This window comes from Anser cygnoides, chromosome 7 (genome assembly GCF_040182565.1).
Source record: "Anser cygnoides isolate HZ-2024a breed goose chromosome 7, Taihu_goose_T2T_genome, whole genome shotgun sequence".
NCBI classification, from domain to species: domain Eukaryota; kingdom Metazoa; phylum Chordata; class Aves; order Anseriformes; family Anatidae; genus Anser; species Anser cygnoides.
Window position 1 is genome coordinate 1,585,001 of NC_089879.1, and position 7,500 is coordinate 1,592,500.

At 41.1% G+C, this 7,500-nt stretch overlaps 1 protein-coding gene and 1 long non-coding RNA gene across 15 annotated transcripts in view; one reads left to right on the forward strand and one right to left on the reverse strand.

Annotated features, from left to right (window-relative positions):
* Positions 1–7,500, forward strand: part of EBF3 (EBF transcription factor 3) — a 120,353-nt gene that overhangs the window by 25,027 nt on the left and 87,826 nt on the right. The window lies entirely within an intron of this gene.
* Positions 1,696–7,500, reverse strand: part of LOC136791299 (uncharacterized) — a 6,216-nt gene continuing 411 nt past the window's right edge. Inside the window, exon 2 of the long non-coding RNA XR_010832965.1 lies at positions 1,696–1,862. This is a non-coding gene — a long non-coding RNA (uncharacterized lncRNA). The remainder of the gene's footprint in view (positions 1,863–7,500) is intronic.

Sequence of the window (7,500 nt, forward strand, 5' to 3'; positions counted from 1 at the left end):
AGTTGGAAGGGACCCACAAGGACCATCAAGTCCAACTCCTGGGTCACCCAAGGACCACCCAAAAAAAAAAGAAATCAGGTCATGTGTTTGAGAGCATTGTCCAAATGATTCTTGAACTCCAGCAAGCTCAGTGCAGTGACCACTGCCCCGGGGAGCCTGTTCCAGTGCCCAGCCACCTCTTGGTGAAGAGCTTTTTCCTGATAGTATACATTTTATATATATAAATGCTAAATATATGTATATTTAAAGAGAAGAACAACAGTAACATTCAAAAACGGTGACTTGGACCAGTGTTTTTGCAGAGTGAGGTACAACCACTTTTATACGAGTTCCTACTTTTTATTTTCAGCAACGTTATTACCATGTGTCATAGGAAATTTCAGATCTTTTCCCGCTATGGAATTAAACCCAGAACATGACAAATAAGTGCCCTCGCTGTTTTTAGAAGGACTTATTCCAAGGGCTGCCCTTGCAGCATCGCGGTGAGGCCGGCAGCTCAAAGCAGGGCCGTGGAGCTCCGTGCAGTGTTTTCTGAAGGAGGCGATGGAAGCACAAAAATATTCTGGTTACTATTATTCTGAGCCTAAGTACACTGCAATTAGGCATCTCTATATTCAATCCTGTCCTCAAATCATATTTTGCTACATTACGTAGATATAAGTATCATAAGAAATTACACTGCTAATAGTACGATAACTGCAGTAGTGCTGGAGGGAAAGAAACGTGTACTAATGAGTACCTGGGCCTGCTCCTCCTGGTCCTGTTCCTCCAGTGTTGCTGGGGCTGGGGGTTATCTATTTATTTATTCCTTACATTTGTTTTCTTGTGCTTCTTACTGTTCCCCCCCCCCCCCCCCCCATTTATTTAGTATGGATGGAAATTCAGCCGTGTCCCCTCCTTTCTTAAAAATTTTCATACACTCCTTAAAAAAAAACAAAAAAAACCAAACAACTCTTACAAAGACCCTGCCAATGCCAGAGGCCTCTGCTCCAGACATGGCCCCTGGCTGACTCGGCCTTCTCCCTCCCTCCCTCGTTCTCCTCAATGTCATCTTCTCCCCAGCACACCCGTGCTTCAGTACTTTGCCATCCGTTCTCGTCCGTCACTCCTGGTTTTGCCACCTTTGTTCCGCTCTGAACACGTCGGCAGCCTTTTTGCCACCGTAGGCTTTTAGCACCGTGGCCATCTGACTGCTTTCCAGCGCCGTCACGGTCAGTCATACGCTTCTCTCAGAAACCTTTTCCTTCCTTAGTTTTTGTCTTTTTGTCTTCCGTGCTAGGCTGACTCTTTCCTTTTGTCTTCCTTCCTGTTCATAAAGCTTTGTTTGGTTTCAGGCCTGTTTGCATGTGGTCTCTTTCACCCCAAGAGCAACAACTATCTGCTTGTGAAGTGATTTACAGCTCTGTCACTCGTCTCCTGGCTTGTTTTTCTCTGCAGACCTATACCTCAGTCTCTCTTTTGAATGCCTCTTTCAGAAGGCTTGCAGTAAAATTGAACTAAATGCGAGCAAGAGTTAACATCAGTTTCAAACTATTCCAGTTTCAGACGGTGTCGTTGATGCTGTAACTGATCTCTGTCACCTGTGTCACAGCGCCAGAGCTGTCTTTGAGTACATCACTTTCAAGCTACAGACAAATTCTTCTCCCCATAATACCAGCTTTTTTTTTTTCCTTCTTCTTTTCCTTTTTTCCCCCACCTCCTTTTTCTCCCATTAAAAGGAAGAATTCTTATACTGGGTCTTCTGCTTTCAGCAGTCTCCCTTCTTCATCCTTCTTGCCATTTCCTTCTTCTGCTTCAAAAGGCAGTGAAACCTTCACTCTGCTGTTGTTCTCGCCATAAAACCATCATAGGCTCTGTCTTACCTATTGCATTAAATACAAATCACTTTCCCTGCATTCAAGGCCTTTGCAATTTACTGATCTTATTTAATCCTACCAAGTGTAAGCCTTACCTTTTCCTCTGGCTTGTCAGCTGCACCAGCACTGCCAACAGCCGTTGTCAGCTTGTGTATATTTTAAGGGCAGACTCCTGAGTTCTTCCTCATGTATAAGATATGAAAATCCCCTATTCCTTGATGTAAAATATAAAAACATTTATTTGTTCTCCTTCAGTTGTCTCCCCTTATTCATCTCGCTATGGTTATAGCAAGATGCAGATCAATGCCAAAAGAAGGGTAAACCAAGAAAGCATACTGGCTTCCTCATTATTCCCGTGTTGTGAGAAGGGGTAGTTTGATCTGAGAGCAGTGGTTGTGGACACGTGTTCTGAAATTTGTGTTTCTGCCACTGCCATCCAGAAAGATAGAAAATGGGAGGAGTGTTGCTGCATACCCACAGGACAGGGAGGTCCGGCAGGGAGCTGCTTCTGAAAGAGAAGGAAGGAACTGGCATGTTGCTGTGCTTTCTGCTTCCCCTCCTGCCCGGCCGTGTCCTTGTCCTCATCCACTGCCCATGAACTCTTTGTGCTGCTCATTGACCCTCCATCTTAATTACAGTTTTGGATGTAAAGTCAGGGTCTGGCTTCATTGGGAGCTTTCTTCAGAACTCAAACTGTGAAACCTTTGTCCAGACTGAGGCTTCTGCTTTTACCGTGAATAAAGAGCAGCTGATGAGCCCAGGTGTTGTCCTGTAGTACAGGAGTGTACTGTACGCCCTGTACTATTTCTCTGCATTTTTGTTTTCTTCTTTTTCTACTTTCAGCCTTGTGTTGTAACATTTACTTACATCACTATACAGAGAGTCTATTTTCTTTTAGTTATTTCTTGTGGATACCTTCTCACAAGTCAGTGAGCCAAGTAAGCACCTGTTTAGTTGTTTTAATCCTTCAACGAGAATCAACTTCTTCACCTTTCACTTATTTTCCTGCCATCACTACACTTCATTACTTCCAAAATAGCTTGCAGATCAGCAGCACATTCAGATTTATTAAATAAAGCATATGATATGCATATCCATACTACATATATACGTGTTACCTCTCAATAGCTGCGTATACGTATCTTTCTTACTATCTGAACAGTTTTTCTCCTGCAAAAAGTAGAGTTTTTCGTATTTGTAAAGGTGTTGGGCATTGTCAGTGACAATTTCAGGCACTGATGCTACCTACCTACTGCTCGTAATACAAGTTTAGGCAGAATAAATCTAAACAGAGATTAAATAAATTGCTTGATGCACCTCCGACTGATTTCAGCAGCCTGCAGCAGTTCCTTGTTTGCGCAGTGGATTCGTACTGCTGGTGGTGTGCTGGTGGCTGGCCACTGAGGGCTGTAACTGGGGCAGATCCCCAGTGTAGAATCAGTTCTAGTTATTTCTGAATTGTCATTAATTTTATTCTTTTCCTCATTTACTAATGGGCCTAGTTTCTCTCTCATCTTTTTATCGTGTAAACAATTACATTAAAAGAACATTCGTAAGGCTGCAAAGGCAAGCATTCAAAGTTATAATAAAGGTTGCCCCTGCAAGCTTTGTTTGGACTCCCTGTCTGCACATTAGGATATTGGTTTTGGTTACATAATCAAAACCAGGGTTTTTCCCCCCCTCACTACCCTTGCTGCATTCAGTACTATTCAGCACTGAATAGTATTGAATTCAGTACTGTTCAGTATTTTTTTCCTTCATTGTTCAGTGTGTGGTCCCGTTATGCCCAAGTTATTGAGTGCTATTCAAGTCCTGTCACAACAACTGCAAAACCAGCCCCAAATTCCTCCATGAGCATCTCACTGAGCTCATCACTGTTGTGTAGGTCTGCAACAGAGATTTCCTTCTACAACATCCGTGTCACATGAAGTTTGGCAACTGAAATTGAAGCAGGGAAAAATTAGGAAATAAGTAGCTAAGCATATCTGTAAGTGCTGCACGGGAGATGCCTAGGATCCATTTTTTCAGAGCCTGTGTCATTATGTAGTATTTCGTATGTCCTAAACACAGCTGTCGTTGACTTCAGTTGTAGCGGTATGCACAAATCGTAGTCTGGGGTTGCAAGTCAGGCACAAAAAAAATGAGCCAAGCAGAATTATTAACTATGAAAAGTTTGGTTTAAAGTAGACCTGGCTAGAAGTGGGCCTGAAGTATCACATGGAAAGTAGCTAATTACATCTTTCATTCAAGCATCAAGGCATCTTTTTTTCAAGCTTCAGACTTATCTTTTTCCCAAATTTTTAACATTATCAACAAGCTATCAGGTGGGCTGATTAAAATATATATATATCTTTAATTAATCTTTCATTTCAACTATATGAAGAATGGTACAGAAAGTCATTTTAGCTACACGATCACGCAATATCTAATGCTGGATGGTAAGGGGATAAAATGAGGTCCTTCATGCAACTTTCTAGGTTCTTAAGAAAAACCTAGATATGATTTTCCTGTGCCCATGGGACATCAGCAGCCTTGAAAGATTTAAACCCACTGCAGAGACCTTATCAAGCTTAGCAGTGGAAAGAAAATGATCCCTAAAATTTGCCAGGCTTTGTTTGCAGCAGAGAAGTGATAAGGTTGCGAAACGTTGCATCCTATCTAAAATACAAAGCAGGGTAGCCTAGTGGGAACATGTCCTCCTGCTCTTACTCCCAGAGAAGCTCTCTCAGCTAATTAATTAGCTTCTCCCTAGATGAGGGCCTGTTGAAGAGAAAAAAAGAGTGCTCTGACCCCTTGTTGTTTAGTCTGAGTATTCAGAAGGAATAGGAAGGAATACACTGCAAGTAGGCACCCTATAAGGAAGGGTCAACATTGAAAATAATTGTTTTTACAGGTTGGAAAGGAAAATAGAGGGAAAATCAGCCTGGACTTAGGATAATGAACCAACAATAGCAGAAGGAAGGGGGATGAGAAGAAGCAAAGGGGAGAGGGAACGATGTTGTATCAAGTAAGAGGACCAACTGCATGCAGATAAAAGCAGATGGGGACCAAGAAGTGACGACTAGAAGTGGTTCCCATCAAAAAGGGCTCTGGCTATATGCTCTCCCTTTCTGCTCAGTACCCTCTTCCAAAGAGAAGGTGACACCAGTGTTGCATATTGGCAGCAGACAGATTTGAAACGAAAGAACAACAGAGGGTCTTAAATATTAGGAGGTAACCAGGAAACCATGAATTCTAAAAAAGATAGAGAAAATAAATGCAAGGAAGTTGCTGCAGTTATTAAAAGATAAGATTTATAGGCAAGTTCATTTCAGCTGGTTGGCTATCCAATCAACTACTGTTGCTAATTGGATTAGTTGCCAAAATAAACTAAGAATAGAACCTTCCTTTTTCTTATTGTTAATGCTTTCCAGGCACAAAGTCCTTGTGGGCAAAAATTAAATCTTTATTTCTAGTAGCATAAAATTATCCTCTATAAAAATGAAGAACCTTAACACTTCGTAGTACCTCTTCTTCTACAGACCTTACAGTGGTTAACAGTCTTCTGCAATTACAGTGTGCTGTGAGATGGAACATTCTTGTTCTCCTCCAAATCAAGTGGTTTGTGGCAGATGCCTACTATTGTTCCTCTTTATTTTGTCATTCTTTCTTGTCCTTCCTCGAAGAATTTCATTGCTACATTTTTCCGCAGTTGACTTACAGCTTTCTGGCAATATAAATACTTCTGACATAATGGAACAACCCTGGAGAAACCCTTAGGTAATTTCAGAGTGCCCCTTAATATGGAAAACCCTGAGCATCCCCCTATTAAGTTTTTTTTTTTTTCCTGAAGCCAGCACAACTGTTTACAAAACAGTACTCTGAGCAGGAAATCTGTTTCTCTTTCATTGCTTTATAAAAGTACATCTAACTAATAACCTATAAATAAGTTACATATATAATACAGGCTCTGTGCTGTCTTCTGCCCCGTAAAACAACAGAACCATTGAAACAAGTAATGTCGTAATCTCTTTTATATTTTAGCATTATTTTATTCTGTGTGTTAATATATCCTATCAAACCAAAATAAGTATATAGCTTACTTTTCCTTGGCAACACGGTATGAACTTTTGTATAGGTTTCCCAGTGCAGCCCACAGTTGCCAACTCGAGTAAGCAGGTTGTTTCTTGGGAAGGTCTGTTATTCAGCAGCATTAACTCACGTGTCTAAATGAATGATTAATTACTGCAGGTTCTATCTTTAGAGTTTAACTTTAGGTATTTACTTCAGCAAAGAAAAATCCTGTAACTTAGAAGTGGAGGTGTTCCGAAGTCCTTTATAAAACCTCATCACAGGTGAAGGACAGGATCCTCACTTTGCAAGAGGATGAGACGACACCATCTGATGAAGTTGTATGTAATTCTCCCCAGAGGGCAGAAAATGTTATCTTTGAGTAATGCTATTGACAAGGAATAAACATAGCAATGAAGGTAGGATGGCTTCAGAGTGGGAAGTTTTACATCCAGCTTGGGCTTTGGGCTGCTCACACCCAGCTGCCAAATGATCGAGTTCATTGCAAACACAGCCTGAGCTGCCTTCTGCGTGTTGTGGGAAGTGAAAGGATGGTGAGCACAGGTGCTGAGCTCATGAACCATCATCCCTGCTTCATGCTGCCTTCCCTGTGTTCATCAGAGAAGCTAATTTTGCTGTATCTTGGATCTAAAAAGTCTTTCAGCAAATTATTTAAGATGAACTAAAGCTTATTCTCTCTTTTTCACTCTCTGTAATTTAATCAGACTTCCTGGATAGGCTGGTACTCCTGCAGGTGGCAAACACATGGGAGTATCTCACAGTGACAGCCTGTTACTATCTGTGGAAACGATAGTTTGAAAACTGGGAGTTTTTGTAGTAATATGCTCATTTCACAGTCTTATATAAAGAACTAAATTAACTCGTTTTGTCCACTACGGTGTAAACCCCTATTCCATTAACAAGGATGGCTGTTTTCATGAGTGGATGGTGGTAGTGCTGAGCACTATGCAGAATAAATGAACACAGGTGATACATACATTTTATACATTTTCCACCGATTAATGTCAAAGCAACACACACTTTTCTAGACAGAGACCGAGGAACTCATTTTAAAGGGTAAACGAGTGAGCACAAAGCACATTTCCAAAGAAATCTCCTTTAAAATTAAACTGAGATTTAATTCTAATTAATAAATAAGTGATATTTGGGTGATTAGTTTGGACCTCTTTTCAAGCCTGGTGTGAAAAAAAATAATCAAAATGCTGCCTATGCAGAAACTAGAGCAGCCATGTCTGCCCGAGAGCGCAGACATCCTGAAACGGTAGCGCTGAGAAGCAGCAACTATCCAATGCATCTCAGCTTTGAAAGCTGAACTTGCAAATTACATCTCATGCCTGTCATCAAACCGTTATCAGCTTCTCCGCTGCCGAGTCATATAGATATCAAGATACATTTATCTATCCCAGAAATCCTGGCTCAGGTTAGGTGCCAACATGTCCACCTGTTACTTGCTCATCTGCTGGACTTACTCATCTGTTCAACGGGGTCTTACAGACACATTCGAGTACTTTTAATTTGAAGTTCTCATCATTACAGAACTTGGACTCTTATGCATAATGTAAATTTTCATATC